The sequence below is a fragment of the Oryctolagus cuniculus genome, chromosome 7 (genome assembly GCF_051225735.1).
Source record: "Oryctolagus cuniculus isolate XC-2025 breed Fujian yellow rabbit chromosome 7, ASM5122573v1, whole genome shotgun sequence".
Taxonomy (NCBI): Eukaryota; Metazoa; Chordata; class Mammalia; order Lagomorpha; family Leporidae; genus Oryctolagus; species Oryctolagus cuniculus.
This window is the reverse complement of record NC_142873.1, coordinates 14,445,473-14,460,213: the sequence shown is the minus strand read 5'-3', so window position 1 is coordinate 14,460,213 and position 14,741 is coordinate 14,445,473.

The window sequence follows — 14,741 nt, the reverse complement described above, 5'->3', positions numbered from 1 at the left end:
TTCCTGCTGATTTGCTCCCGCGGGTTATCACAGGTGGAATGAGCTCCTGATGTGAATGTTCCAAAGAGAGCCACTGTGTATCCTCAGGATGGAAGTGCCTTGAGTCCCAAAACATTCACGCCATGTTTAACACAACTTTTTATGTAACAAATGGACTTTGACTTGTGAAACAGCATTTCAGTACTAATAGAGAAAGGCCTTACCTTATTGTACTCGGCCCAATAGGTTTCTACTGTATCTAAAATAAAAAAACTCATCCATGTATAGAAAAACTGGTGGAGCTGATGATGAAAACATATTTCCCTCTTTGTGGAGACTTCAGAGAGCTGCACCAATCCGAAGCCAGGAGCCAGGAGCTTCCTCCATGTCTCCCACATGGGTGCAGGGGCCCAAGGACCTGGGCCATCTTCTACTGCTTTCCCAGGCCAGAGCAGAGAGCTGGATCGGAAGTGGAGCAGCCGGGACTCGAACTGGCGCCCACATGGGATGCGCCACTGCAAGAAAGCAGGCACGTGGATAGCCCTTTCTCAAGTTTCCCATGTGTGGAGCTGTTGCATTTCCTAAAGTATTTGTGTTTCCTAAGAAACGGAGTTGTTTCCTTAAAAGCATGAGGCAAAATTGTGCTGTGCACGGGGACCCTGGTGGGTTCCAGACAGGGCTCCTGCCAAGGAAGAGCGGTCATTTCCAGGGGGCACCAGGGGGCTCTAAGGTGTGTGTCTCTAGAGACTTCACAGCCCCAACCCTCTGCTCCTGTGTCCTCTCAGTGGCCCCAGCCCTCCCTCAGTCATTCAAAAGAAATTCCCGAATGGAAGGACAAAGGGAGGGACCGATGGGGGAAGACTGTTCAAACCTTCCGGTTTCTCACTTAGAACAGCCTCTAGTTGCAAATCTGGCACCTAAGCTTAGTACTTGCTCTTCTCTGAGTTACCTCTGAGCATCAGAGACAGCTGTCAGAGGAAGCAAGAAGGAAGCGAAGTAGGGCAAGGCTGCCTTGTGTCACGCTGGCCTTCCATGTGCCCCTCAGAGGCTGAGAGTCCATCTAGCTGGGGCCATGTTTCCCCGGGACCCACTGCCGTCCACCCTGTGCTGTGGGTGATGTGTATGTGCAGCGACCAAACAAGACCGGGTCAAGACCTAATCCCGGCTTTTCAATGGGACCCTATGTGGACACAGGGTCTTTGCAGATTCAACCAAGACGAAGCTGTGAGTGAGTGTGGCCCCTGAATTGGTATAACTGGAATCCTGATAAAAAGGAGACATCTAGATACCTAGGTAGACACAACAAAGGAGGTTGTGAGTGAGGAGATAGGAGATGTAGCCATAAGCCCAGGACCGCCTGAGGCTGCCGGAAGCCCAAGAGAACATACCCTTTCCTGTTCCCTTTAGAGGGAACAGGTTTTTTTTTGTTTTTTTTTTTTTTTTTTGGACAGGTAGAGTGGACAGAGAGAGAGACAGAGAGAAAGGTCTTCCTTTGCCATTGGTTCACCCTCCAATGGCCCCCACGGCCGGCACACCACGCTGATCCAAAGCCAGGAGCCAGGTGCTTCTGGTCTCCCATGTGGATGCAGGGCCCAAACACTTGGGCCACCCTCCACTGCACTCCCGGGCCACAGCAGAGAGCTGGCCTGGAAGAGGGGCAACCGGGACAGAATCTGGCACCCTGACCGGGACTAGAACCCGGTGTGCTGGTGGAGGATTAGCCTAGTGAGCCCCGGCGCCGGCCAAGAGGGAACAGTTCTCCCCACCCACACCTTGACCTCCGGAGCTGTCTCCTTAAGCCATGCAGTCTGCAGTACTTTGATATGCACAAGACTTGGACCCTACTTGTAGACACGGGGCCTGTTGGGGAGGTGTCACCACTGCCTGGGGACACGCATTTGGTGCAGGAAGTTGAGACGTTGCATGGGACACCTGCTCCCTCGCCTGAGTGCCTGGTCCAGATCTGATCCAGCTTCTGATCCAGCTGCCTGCTAATGAGCACCTTGGCAGGTGCTGTTGGCTCCAGTAGCATGGTGGCTGCTCCTCACGTGGGAGACCTGGATGGGGTTCAGGGCTCCTGCCTTCAGCCTGGCTCCTCGCTGGTTATTTTGCACATTTGAAAAGTGACAGAGTCGATGGCCTATCTCTTTCTTTTTTCTCTGCGTCTGCTTCTCTCTACCTTTCAAATAAATACATAATAATCTTTTAAAGATTTATATTTATTTGAAAGCCAGAGTTACACAGAGAGAGAAGGAGGGGCAGACACACAGAGAGAGAGAGAGAGAGAGGTCTTCCATTGCTGGTTCACTACCCATTGAACACTATGGCCAGAGCTGCGCTGATCCGAAGCCAGGAGCCAGGAGCTCCCTCTGGGTCTCCCACATGGGTGCAGGGGCCCAAGGACTTGGACTTTGGCCATTTTCTACTGCTTTCCCCGGCCATAGCAGAGCGCAGGATCGGAAGTGGAGCAGCTGGGACTCGAATCAGCGCCCATATGGGATGCCGGCACTGCAAGCGGCGGCTTACCTGCTATGCCACAGTGCCAGCCTAATAATTTTTTTTTAAAGGGGGCAAAATAGACTGCCTGGTTCAAGATTCAGAAAGAAAGTGCAGCTGCAACTCCCTGCTCATCCAGGGAGTTCTGGGCAAATCACAAGGTCTGAGAGAACTCTAAAGAAGCCCCGGGACACACGGTCCCGTCCCCACAGCCTGCCTGGCCCTGGGTATGTGCAGTGTTGGGAGGGCGGCCCACTCGGCTCTGGCCCACCTGAGAGCACCCAGTGACGAGGCACATGGCAGAGGGGCTGAGGAGTGGCCTGGTGATGGTGGAAAAGGCGAGATGTCAGCATGGGGACCTCGCCTCACCACCCAGACAAGGTTACACAGTGGTCTACAGAGGCAGGAGGGAAGAGGCCAACATTCCAGAGAGATGTCCATCAGAGACCGGTCAGGGGCATGCGCTGTGGCGAAGCCCATTAAACAGCCACCTGTGTCGCTGGCCTCCCATATGGGCACCGGTTTCCAAGTTCCAGCTGCTCCACTTCCAAACCAGCTCTCTGCTAACACACTTGGGAAGGCAGCAGAAGATGGCCCAAGTGCTTGGGCCCCTGCACCCATGAAGGAGACCCGGATGGAGTTCCAGGATCCTGGCTTCACCCTGGCTCAGGCATAGTAGTCGTGGCCACCTTGGGAGTGAACTAGTGGATGGAAGCTCGCTCGTTCTCTCTTCTCTCTCTCTCTCCCTCCTCCCTCTCTCCTTCTCTCTCTATAACTCTACCTTTCAAAATAAACTTTTAAAAATAATAGAGATGGATCAAAATAATAACATTTCTACTTCATTGGAAAATCTGGAAAAGTCACTCATTTGGACTAAATTCTGTTCTTTGGCAGATTCACTGATGTGTAATCAGCCAGCGTGAGAGACAAGTGGCCAGTTCCTGGTCCACCAGGAGGAGAGGGGGCAGCTGTGACCGTACAGACACTAAGGGTGGGCTCTTGGAAGCCCAATACTTTTTTTTTTAATTTCTTTTTATTTTTATTATTTTTGACAGGCAGAGTGGACAGTGAGAGAGAGAGACAGAGAGAAAGGTCTTCCTTTTTGCCGTTGGTTCACCCTCCAATGGCTGCCGCGGCCGGTGCACTGCGGCCAGCGCACCGCGCTGATCCGATGGCAGGAGCCAGGTGCTTCTCCTGGTCTCCCATGGGGTGCAGGGCCCAAGTTCTTGGGCCATCCTCCACTGCACTCCCTGGCCACAGCAGAGAGCTGGCCTGGAAGAGGGGCAACCGGGACAGAATCCAGTGCCCCGACCGGGACTAGAACCGGATGTGCCGGCGCCGCAAGGTAGAGGATTAGCCTATTAAGCCGAGGCACCGGCCCGGAAGCCCAATACTTAAAAGACCTCTTCAGTCAACAAGGAAAAGTTTGCTAATCTTTGTGTAAATATAATTGGCTCAGGTTAGAATCAGCGCTAACCAGGCAGAATTTCGACACCCAGCGTCAAATTCTCCTGCTAAGAAAATCAGTTCATCTCCGGTTCACAGTGGGTCCTCAGGGCAACTGACTCAAGAAAATTGACCAAGCAGTGAGAGCAGGAAGCCAAAGTGCAGGGCAAGAGGCTCCCCGGGGACCAGAATCCAGGCAGCTTGGGCAGCCAAACCTTCTGTCCTCGGGCCTGCGGCTTTTCCTCACCAGGGACCCCACAGGTCTCTCCCACTGGCGCAAGTCAGCATCTAGAATTCTCCCCCAGTCAGAGCCAGGAAAATGCCTTAGCAACTGTCCAAATCCACCCTTGCCCCACCCTACTTCAGAGCAGAGCTGTCCCTTTAAGGGAGGGGGACGGCAGCCCTGGCCCCCACCCTGCTCCACACTCCTGGTCCCAGGCCAGGCGGCCACAGGATGCCTACAGCAACTCCTGCTGGTGAGTGCATGGCTGATCTCTGGGCCTGGACACTGCCCCCTGGACTCCGCTTTGTTCTCTGCACCCAGTGTGGCTGTGACTTTTTGACAAAGAGGGTGCCATCCCAGTCGCACCATCACTATGAACACCATGGTAGCCCTCATGGGAGCAGAGAGGTAGACCTCAGCCAGGGGCTCGCTTCCTGAGCGCCAAGCCTCAGGCCTGGCCCAGCAGCCATGAGCTCTCCTGGAGTATAGTCCTGCGTTCCCCACTCCCCCCATAGCCATCCTCCTGATGATGGAAACTGTGAGCACTGGAAGGGCCAGCAGCCCCGCCCAGCCAAGTCCTGCTAGTTTCTGAGGCCCCAGTGGGGCCTGCTTCCTCTGCTGAAGAGGGGTTTCACCGCTGGTGCTCTGCTGCCCAACTCACTTCTCTCCCTACAGCAGAGCAGGGAGTGCCCCCGCGACCCTGCAGTGCAGGGCAGGGAATGGAGAGCTGAGTATCCTAAGACCGGGCTCCAGTCCAGGGCTCCACCCCTTCACAGCTCCATGACCGTGGGCTGATGGCTTCTCAGTTGCCCCATCTTCTGCATCTGTAACATGAGCGTAACAACAGTACCCACCCCACAGAGTTGTGATTGCCAGACTAGAGTGTGAGCTCAACAAATAGCTGTCATCGTGTTCATCGGCTTCACCAGCACAGCCTCATCAGCATCATCACATCACCATCATCGTCACCATCATCATCACCACCATCATATGACCATCATCATCACCACCATCATCATCACTACCGTCATCATCACCACTACCATCATCATCACATCACCATCACCATCACCATCATCTCGTGAAAATAAACAAATAAACCACCCAGTGGTGATCATTTGCTACAACAGCCGCAAGACTCGAATCTGCCTTGCTAGCTACCAGTTCTTCCGGAATATATCAGAATGCACATTGCTGAACAAGCCTTCCAATCAGGGTCAAGACCAGTGAGAAAAAAAAAAAAAAGCAATCTAGAAAGCAGCACAGCTGGTTTGTTCAGAAGACCTGATTTGGAGTCCAGCCTCTGCCTCTCACTACAGTCCCACCCCTCCCATGACTTCACAGAGCTTAGGTCCCACTACAGTCCCACCCCTCCCATGACTTCACAGAGCTTAGGCTGTAAAACGAGGGGAGCAAAAAGTACTCCCACAACTTATCAGGAAGGTCAGCTCGGGCAGTGGTTTTGAACGTGTTTTGTAAACTGCAAAGCACTTGCACACATTACGCGGTGCACGGAGATAGTAAGCCACGTCTGTGGTTCTCCTGTCCTGTGCGCTGATATTCATTCTTAAAGACTGTGATGAGTTACTTGTGCTTTTGCAACTCTGAAATTTAGAATGATCATCATTAACATCAGTAGCAGTAGATTCGCAAACAAGGGCCTTTTATAAACCTCTAAAGAAAAAAAAAATCCCACAGCTGCGCAGGAAAACAGCAGAAATGCATTGAAGAAGTGATTCGGGCTCAATAAATAGACTTTTCTAGAAGCCAAAAGTTCATAAACAAAAATGTACAAACTTCTTATTCTAAAGCCACAGTGCACTCCCACCATTCCACACCGCCACGCCCCCAAGCCGTAGCTGAGCGTTTTCAATCACTACACCACTCATCCTAAGGTTTTCTTGCTACAGCTTAACGGGTGGTCTTTCAGGCCCAAGTCCTCCCTAATCCACATGGCCGGCTAACCCAATGACCCTCCCCTACAGGCCTGGCATTCATAGGCACAGACGAGCAAGCAAGCGACAGGTAGCATTTCTGTTCTTAGTTAAGAAGCTGGTACCTGGGGCTCATTAGGTGAATGTGTTTTATAACCTACCTGTTACATAATATTTTCCATACCAAAATATTTTAAAATAACGATAAATGGAAAACGAGAAAATAGAACTTCATCTCAAGCTCATGTCTTGGAAGCTCAGGCTATTTCTGCAATTGCTCCTGTCAAATGCCTCCTTTTGTCTCGTCTCCTCCTGCCAGTTCAATTTATTTCCAGGATCCACTGGAGACAGAGATGGTTTGAGGGCATCATTGCCTTTACATTATCATCCACCTTGCCTAACATACACAGAGAGGAACAGGAAATGAATTCAGTTACCCTGGGCTGCATTTCCCCAGTTAACATTCTCCCCCATTCCATCTGCACCTTAGGCTGGGAGGAGGCACTCTAACAAGAGACTCCAGTGGAAATGTGGGTCAAAGAACAAAGAAGGGACTTCTCGCTCGTGCAGTGGGCAGAGGCCGGGGCTCCCCGCCGGTGGACAGTGCGGCTTATGCAGCCGCTCTGGGGCCGTCGGAGGGAGCCAATGCTGTTAACCTTGAGGCTGACAAGCCCGCCCCAGTCTATGTTGTTCCAGCCTATGGGGGGCCACAGTGGAGTCCAGGGCAGGAAATGTCCTCCTAGGAAGGCACATGGAATTGCACACAGCCAACTGTGTCCCCTCGAAATTCATGTGTTGAAGTCCTGTGCCCTACCTAGTACCTTAGAGTGTGATCCTATGTGGCATTAGGTAATCAGTGTGAAAACAGACCCTTAGGGCAGGCTGTAGTCCAACATGATTGCTGTTCCCAGAAGGGGAGATTAGCCCTGCGAATGTGCCTGGGACAGCAGCAGAAGATGGCCCAAGAACTTAGGACCCTGCGACCCAAGTGGGAGACCTGGATGGAGTTCCTGGCTCCTGGCTTGGTCCCGGCCATTGTAAATATTTGGGGAGTGAACCAATGGATGCAAGATCTCTCTCGTCCTCTCTTTATCTCTCCCTCTGTCACTTTGCATTTCTTTTTTTGTTTTCAAGATTTTATTTATTTATTTGAGAGGTAGAGTTATAGACAGAGGAGAGAGAGAGAGAGTCCTTCATCCGCTGGTCCACTCCCCAAATGCCCGCAATGGCCGGAGCTGAGCTGATCCAAAGCCAGGAGCCAGGAGCTTCTCCTGGGTCTCCCATGGGGGTTCAGGGGCCCAAGGACTTGGGTCATCCTCCCCTGCTTTCCCAGGCCATTAGCAGAGAGCTGGATGGGAAGAGGAGCATCCAGGACTCGAACCAGCGTCCATATGGGATTCTAGCCTGGCAAGCAGAGGCTTAGCCCACTGCTCCACAGCGCAGGCTCCACTTTGCATTTCAAACAAAAAGAAGTCTTTGAAAGATAAAAAGAAGAGATTACGATGCAGGCACACCCAGAGGAATGACCCTGTGAGGAAGCTGGGAGGAGGTGATGGCCTACAAGCCAAACAGCCTCTGCAGGACCCAATAATGTCCACACTTTCATCTGATTTCCAGCCTCCAGAACTATGAGCAAATCCATTTCTCCGGTGTAGCACACTCAGCCTGTGAGACTTTGTTATGGTAGCTGGAACAGACGGATGCATGCTTCCACTCACATGGCATGGGGGAAAACACAGCCATACATCACTGCCAATTCCAAGTGTGGATGGGCAGCCAGGCGGTCATGACCTGGGACAAAAGAGAAGATGGAGTTAGGTGGGAAGGGGCCTGTGTCTGTGTCTGTTTCACCCAGGGCCAGGTCTGAACACGTGACTCGGTTTGATTAAGGTGGCTATAACCACACCATCAGAGTAGCAATACCATACCGGTCTGGCTTGGTAGTAGGGAACCTTAAAAACGTGAGATGGCTCTTCAGAAGTTGGCTCCTTTTGAAAAGAAACAGACGGCCGCACCGCGGCTCACTAGGCTAATCCTCCGCCTAGCGGCGCCGGCACACCGGGTTCTAGTCCCGGTCGGGGCGCCGGATTCTGTCCCGGTTGCCCCTCTTCCAGGCCAGCCCTCTGCTGTGGCCAGGGAGTGCAGTGGAGGATGGCCCAGGTGCTTGGGCCCTGCACCCCATGGGAGACCAGGAAAAGCACCTGGCTCCTGGCTCCTGCCATCGGATCAGCGCGGTGCGCCGGCCGCAGCGCACCGGCCGCGGCGGCCATTGGAGGGTGAACCAACGGCAAAGGAAGACCTTTCTCTCTGTCTATCTCACTCCCTCACTCTCCACTCTGCCTGTCAAAAAAATAATAATAAAAAAAAAAAGAAAAGAAAAGAAACAGACAAGGTATGGTGGGAATCAGAAAAGCAGACAAAGGAGAGAGGGGTGAGGCCAGGCTCCCTCAGCACCTGCTGTGACTTCAGTGAGCAGGGGAGAGGTAGAGAGAGGTGCAGAGGGGAAGGCATGGTGGTGGATGGAGAGGCAGTTCTGCGCCCAGCCTCTGGACACCTTCCGACTGTGACTGGCACCTGGCTCTGAGTTCTTGGCTCCCATGTAGCTTTCTGGCTGCGTTCTCCAGTCTTCCTGGTCCCCCGTCTCCCAGACATTCATTTTCTGCCTCAGCTCAACAGGGTGATTTTCATTGCTTGCAACCAAGACTTCTGGCTACAAAAGAGATCTGCCGGCATGGTGTTTGGCCCACATCTTTTATGGGAGTGCCTGGGTTCAATGTCCTGCTCTGGCTTCTGACTCCAGATTCCTCTTATGCAGACCCTGGGAGGAAGCAGTGACAACACAGCTCTAGTGGTTGGGTTCCTGCCACTCTCATGGGAGACCCAGATTGAGGTTTTTTTTTTTTTTCAATCTTATCATCTAGGTTTTTTTTTTTAAGATTTATTTATTTATTTGAAAGTTAGAGTTACATAGAGAGAGAAGCAGAGGCAAAGAGAGCGAGACAGAGAGGTCTTCCATCCACTGATTCACTCCCCAGTTGGCCACAACAGGCAGAGCTGCACCTATCCAAAGCCATGAGCCTGGAGTTTCTTCCGGGTCTTCCACTTGGGTGCAGGGGCCCAAGGACTTGGGCCATCTTCTGCTGCTTTCCCAGACCACAGCAGAGCTCTGGATCGGAGAGGAGCAGCCAGGACTCAAATCGGTGCCCATATGGGATGCTGGCACTGCAGGTGGCAGCTTTACCCACTACACCACAGAGCTGGCCCTGGGTTTTGTTTTGTTTTGTTTAAAGATTTATTTGAAAGTCAGAGTTAGAGAGAGAGAAGAGAGACACAAAAAAAGAGATCTTCCATCTGCTGATTCACTCCCCAAATGGCCACAAAAGCCAGAACGGGGCCAGTCCAAAGTCAGGAGCCAGGAGTTGCCTGCAGATCTCCCTGATGGGTGCAGGGGCCCAAGGACTGGAGCCAACCTCCACTGCTTTCTCAGGTGCAGAGAGCCGGATGGGAAGCGGGGCAGCTTGGACTTGAACCGGTGCCCATATGGGATGCCAGCACTGCAGACAGTGGCTTAACCGGCTGTGCCACAGCGCCGGCCTGTGAGTTCCTAGCTCTGAGCTTCAGCCCTCTGTACCCTGGTCACTATGGGTATTTGGGGAGTGAACCAGTGGTTGAGAGCGCTCTCTCTAATAAATAAATAAAACTTTTCAATAAGAGATTGCTTACCTGACATGGGGCCGGGGGGGTGCCTGGTGAAGACTTAGCTGGCAAGGCCTCAGAGGACCGCAAACGGTAGCTATGCAGCTTCCTGGAGAGCAGATTAACACGCATCACGACCCAAAATGCCAAGTCAGCGTGCGCTTCTGTCATCTGCTGCGCACTTACTGAATGCTCGCTATGTGTATCAGGCATTGTTCTTCCCGTTAAGTTTCCCGGTGGTTCACCTGGAAGGTCAAGGGCACCGTGCATCACCAGCAGGAATCCTGGTTTTAGAGTGGAACAGGAGCTCTGCTGGGGAGGTTGAGGGAGAGAGGAGGAGAGGACTTTTTGATGTTTCTGTGGGGCTGCAGCCCCCACAGGTGCAGCTGGGGCCCTGAGAGGGTGAGCACACAGGAAAGAAGAAAGCAAGGCGTTGGGGAGGACTCTGCAGATAGAGGGAAAGGTGCATTGTGCATAGACAGCATCGGAGCAGCAAGAAGAGAAAACGCAACAGTGCAGGAGCGAGGTGGTAACAGGGCTCCGAGAAGTGGAAGCCTTCGCCATCCAACTATAAACAATTGGCTCAGTGAGCTGAATCACCCACACAGGGATACTACATTGAAAATGAACACTTCTGGGGCCGGCGCTGTGCCATATCGGGTTAAGCTCCCACCTGCAGTGCCAGCATCCCATACGGACACCGGTTCGAGTCCCGTCGGCTCCTCTTCTGATCCAACTCTCTGTTGTGGCCTGGGAAAGCAAGGGAAGATGGTCCAAGTCCTTGGGCCCCTGCACCTGCGTGGGAGACCCGGAAGAAGCTCCTGGCTCCTGGATTTGGATTGGTGCAGCTCTGGCCATTGCGGCCAATTGGGGAGTGAACCAGTGGAGGGAAGACCTCTCTCTCTCTCTCTCTCTCTCTCTCTCTCTCTGCCTCTCCTTCTCTCTCTGTATAACTCTGACCTTCAAATAAATGAATAAATCTTTAAAAAAAGAGAGAGAGAAAGAAAACGAACACTTCTATCATAAATGGATATTTGCTTTCACCAAAAGATGTTTCTAATAAACAAGGGGCCTGCAAAAAGCTCATGGAAAAAATGTATACTATGAAAAAAAGCTATGCATGGACTTCAAAAATTTTTTGCACTAAAATAAACTTCTAATTCTCATTTTCCAGGAATTTTTTGAACTTCCCTGGTATTGTACAATGAAAATGATGTCATACGAGTTTGCAGGGGAAGAGGTACTGAGCACCAGGGCAGGGCTAGGAGCAGGAGTGGGACTGCACCCACTTCTCACCACAGGGCTTCCCCAGAGGTATCCGTGTAGCACCAGCCCTGATCTCCTTTGGGTGACCAGAGCCTGATGGAGGGAGGAACAGAAGAGGTCGCTTTTGAGAGTGGTGGGGAGTGCACAGCAGATCCGGCTCTAAGAGAGAGAATAAAGCATCTCCCGTGGAGATCTCTTACAGGGAAGCCTCCTGGTTCCACAAGCCCAGCCGGCTTCGGGAAATCTTCTGTCTTCTGCTTGTACCCATAAACTATGGTGGGCTAACTTGTTAGCTTGCAAACAGAGTAAAATCTCATGCTTTCACAGTTCTTGACATACTTAAATGATGCCATTTCAAGGGCCGGCATTGTGGCACAATGGATAAAGCTACCTCCTTACGACAACGCTGGTTCATATCCAGCTGCTCCAATTCCAACCCAGCTCTCTGCTATGGGCTGGGAAAGCAGCGGAAGATGGCCCAAGTCCTTGGGCCCCTGCACCCATGCAGGAAACCCAGAAGAAGCTCCAGGCTCCTGGCTTTGGATTGGCACAGCTCCGGCTGTTGCAGAGTGAACCAGCGGATGGAAGACTTCTCTCTCTGTCTCTCCCTCTCTCTGTAACTGTACCTCTCAAATAAATAAATAAAATCTGTATCAAAAAAAAAAGAAAGAAAAGGAGCCAGAATCTCAGATGGTTCCTGAAGATGGAAACCTGCCCCATCCCAGCGCTGAGACAATGACAGGTGCTCCATGGAAACAGAGAGGAGCCCTCGCTTGTCATTGTGTCCCAAGCAGGCGTGGCCAAGCATAAGCTTGCTGCTCTGTGGAGGAAAAAGTCACCCACTGTCCCCAAGCCCCAGGCCTGCCCCCCACAGAGCAGTGTGGCAGCGTTACTGCGACGGGGACAGTGGGGTGAGGCTGGCACACAACACGCATTTTTGCCCTGAATTCTCAACGCAACCCCCCGGGGGCTGGGGGACTCTAACCGGTGCACTCAGACCCAGGAAAACCCAACGCCGTGCTCTTGTTCATTAGGGAAAGGCCATGAGTGTGCGTCAAGGAAGAGGGGGGCCAGGCCTCCTGGGGGCTCCTTGCGCTGCAGCCATGAGGGCTCCTCAGGACAAGGCAGGGTATCTCTGTAGCCTTGGGGCCACCTAACTCACGCGTGTTTGTATGGCACAGGTGACGATAACAGGCTGCAAGGCCAATCTGCCATTTCCCATGCCTTGCTGGGCACGGGCAGTGTTTAGACATGTGTGAGGTTCCCAGGGCACCGGTGGGGGGGCGGGGAGGGGGATGAGGGCGGGGCCTGCTCAGCAACTGGGGTGGGCTCCCAAGAGGCCAGAGGAGCCCCACCTCCCTCCACAGTCCTGTGCTATTTCATATCTCATGCATCCCTGTTCCTCACGTGTCTCCTTTCCGATCTTCCTTGTTTCTTTTCTTTCTTTCAATGAAAAGTTGAATTGCGTCCTCTAAGAGATGTTAAACCCCTAATCCTTGCTAACTCAGAGAGTGACTTATACGGACATGGAGTCACTGTAGATGCGCTTGGGTGAGACGGGGTTGGGACGGAGCACAGAGCTCTTACTGCAAGCTATCTTGTGACCCAGTAAGCAGAGGACAGAGACAGAATGGGAGATCCTCTGTGAGGACGCAGACACGCAGGGGGAAGGTGGCCGTGCCCTCTGAAGTCAGGGCCCAGGATTCCACAGCTGCAAGCCAAAAGACAGCCGACTGCCAGCAAAACGAGAAGCCAGATTCCCCCCTGGGGACCCCACAAAGTACCCAGCCCCGCCAGCACCTTGCCTGTCGGCTTCTGGTCTCCTAAATTCTGTGGTGTTTGAAGCTTCCCAGTTTGTAGTAGGAATTTGTTCCTAAGCATTGCTAAACCACAATATCCAAGCAAGCGACTGTCATGGCTGCCGCCGCCGGCTCCCTTTGGGGCAGGGGGGAGTCCTCTGGGTACCCAGAGACTGGACATGACAACGCACCATCCCTGCAGCCCAGACCAGCGGGCCACGGCTTCGCTGGCTCCATAAGGGAAGGTCTTGTGTCCAGCACAGAGCCTCACCCCCCTCCCTGTCCGGCAAAGACTTTCCTCACCAAAGGGACCTGAATCTATGCAACCGAGGCTTTGAAAAGCCCAGCGCTGCCTCAGCTACAAGTCGGTGCCTTGTTCATCAACTGCAAATTTCAAATTCATTTCCAGTAGACACGGGAGCACGTTCTTGTCTCTCTTAGGGGTGGGGCTTTCGCTATGGAAACTGAGCAAGCGAACGTCTACATTACGTCCTGGCTTCCCAGGATGCAAGGTGGGGAAGGAAGATGCCTGGCCAGCCACCGGCGAGCGAGGCTGCTCGCGTCCGCCCACAGCAGGCGAGGCTGTGCACACACACCGCAGAAGCAGTGTGGCTCTGCTCCATGTCCTTCGAGTCCTTCAGAAAACAGGTCCTTTCTAGAAGCAGAGAGCTGGCCTCCAGCAGAGACCTTCCCTTGCAGAGAGCTTTGGTCCTGCATGAGCTGCTGCGTCCAGCAGGTGTAGCCGTGGGCCCAGCCGTGGGCCCAGCAGCTCCACCATGCCCCTTAGCACCTATGGCGAAGCACTTAGGTACAGATCCCTTCTCAGGCTGAGGCTCAAGCTGCTGTGTTTTGATCCACGTGTACCAGTGTCTTTTAATCAAAGGCCCCGGGTCTTCCACGACACTTCAGGAGACACCATGCGGGCCCCAGAAAGTCTCTCTCTATTCAAAGCATGGCTTGGGCCGGTACCGTGGCTCAATTGGCTAATCCTCCGTCTGCGGTTCCGGCACCCCAGGTTTTAGTCCTGGTTGGGGCGCCAGGTATTAGTCCCGGTTGCCCCTCTTCCAGTCCAGCTCTCTGCTGTGGCGCGGGAGGGCAGTGGAGGATGGCCTAAGTGCTTGGGTCCCTGCACCCCATGGGAGACCGGGAGGGAGCACCCAGCTCCTAACTTCGGATCGGCCCAGCTCTAGCCATAGCGCCCATTTGGGGAGTGAACCAATGGAGGGAAGACCGTTCTCTCTCTCTCTCTCTCTCTCTCTCTCTGCCTGTGTGTGTGTGTGGGGGGGGGACACGTGGCTTGTGCCTGGGAGTCCCAGTGCCCGGAGAGGAGTGAAGGGCAGTTTAGGGCCTAGGAAAGACGACAGAGAGGGGGCTGGGAGGGAGGGAGCAGCAGGAAGAGTGACACCTGGCAATCACTAAGAATTCTGGCACCTGTTGCCCGGGTCAGGGGCGAGCTGTCCCAGCCTCAGCCTGGCGCAGCCCCAAACCGCTGCCTTTGGCTCCAACTCAGATGCCACCGGCCCCCAGGGGACCCCGGCACACCCGGCATTGAGCACACCCACCCTGGAACCTGGATTTTTCTCTCCTCTGAGCCCAGGCCCGGGCCTGTGACTGAGTGACCAACTTGGAGCAGTGTCCTGCATGGGGACCCAGAGCAGAGCCACAGGACCTTAGAGAAAGAAGAAACCCCAGAGGTCTGTGTGTGGCACCCTCGGCGGTGTCACCTCCTCACTTCCTGGCAGGAGGGGGGAATCACTGCTATCCCCCAGCCTCTCTGTCTACAGATGCTCCACTCTCTTGGTGGCATTTTTTAAAACATTTATTTACTTGTTTACCTATTTATTTATTTGAAAGAGAAGGAGAAACAGACAGAGACAAAGGAAAAGAGAGAGGTCTTCCATC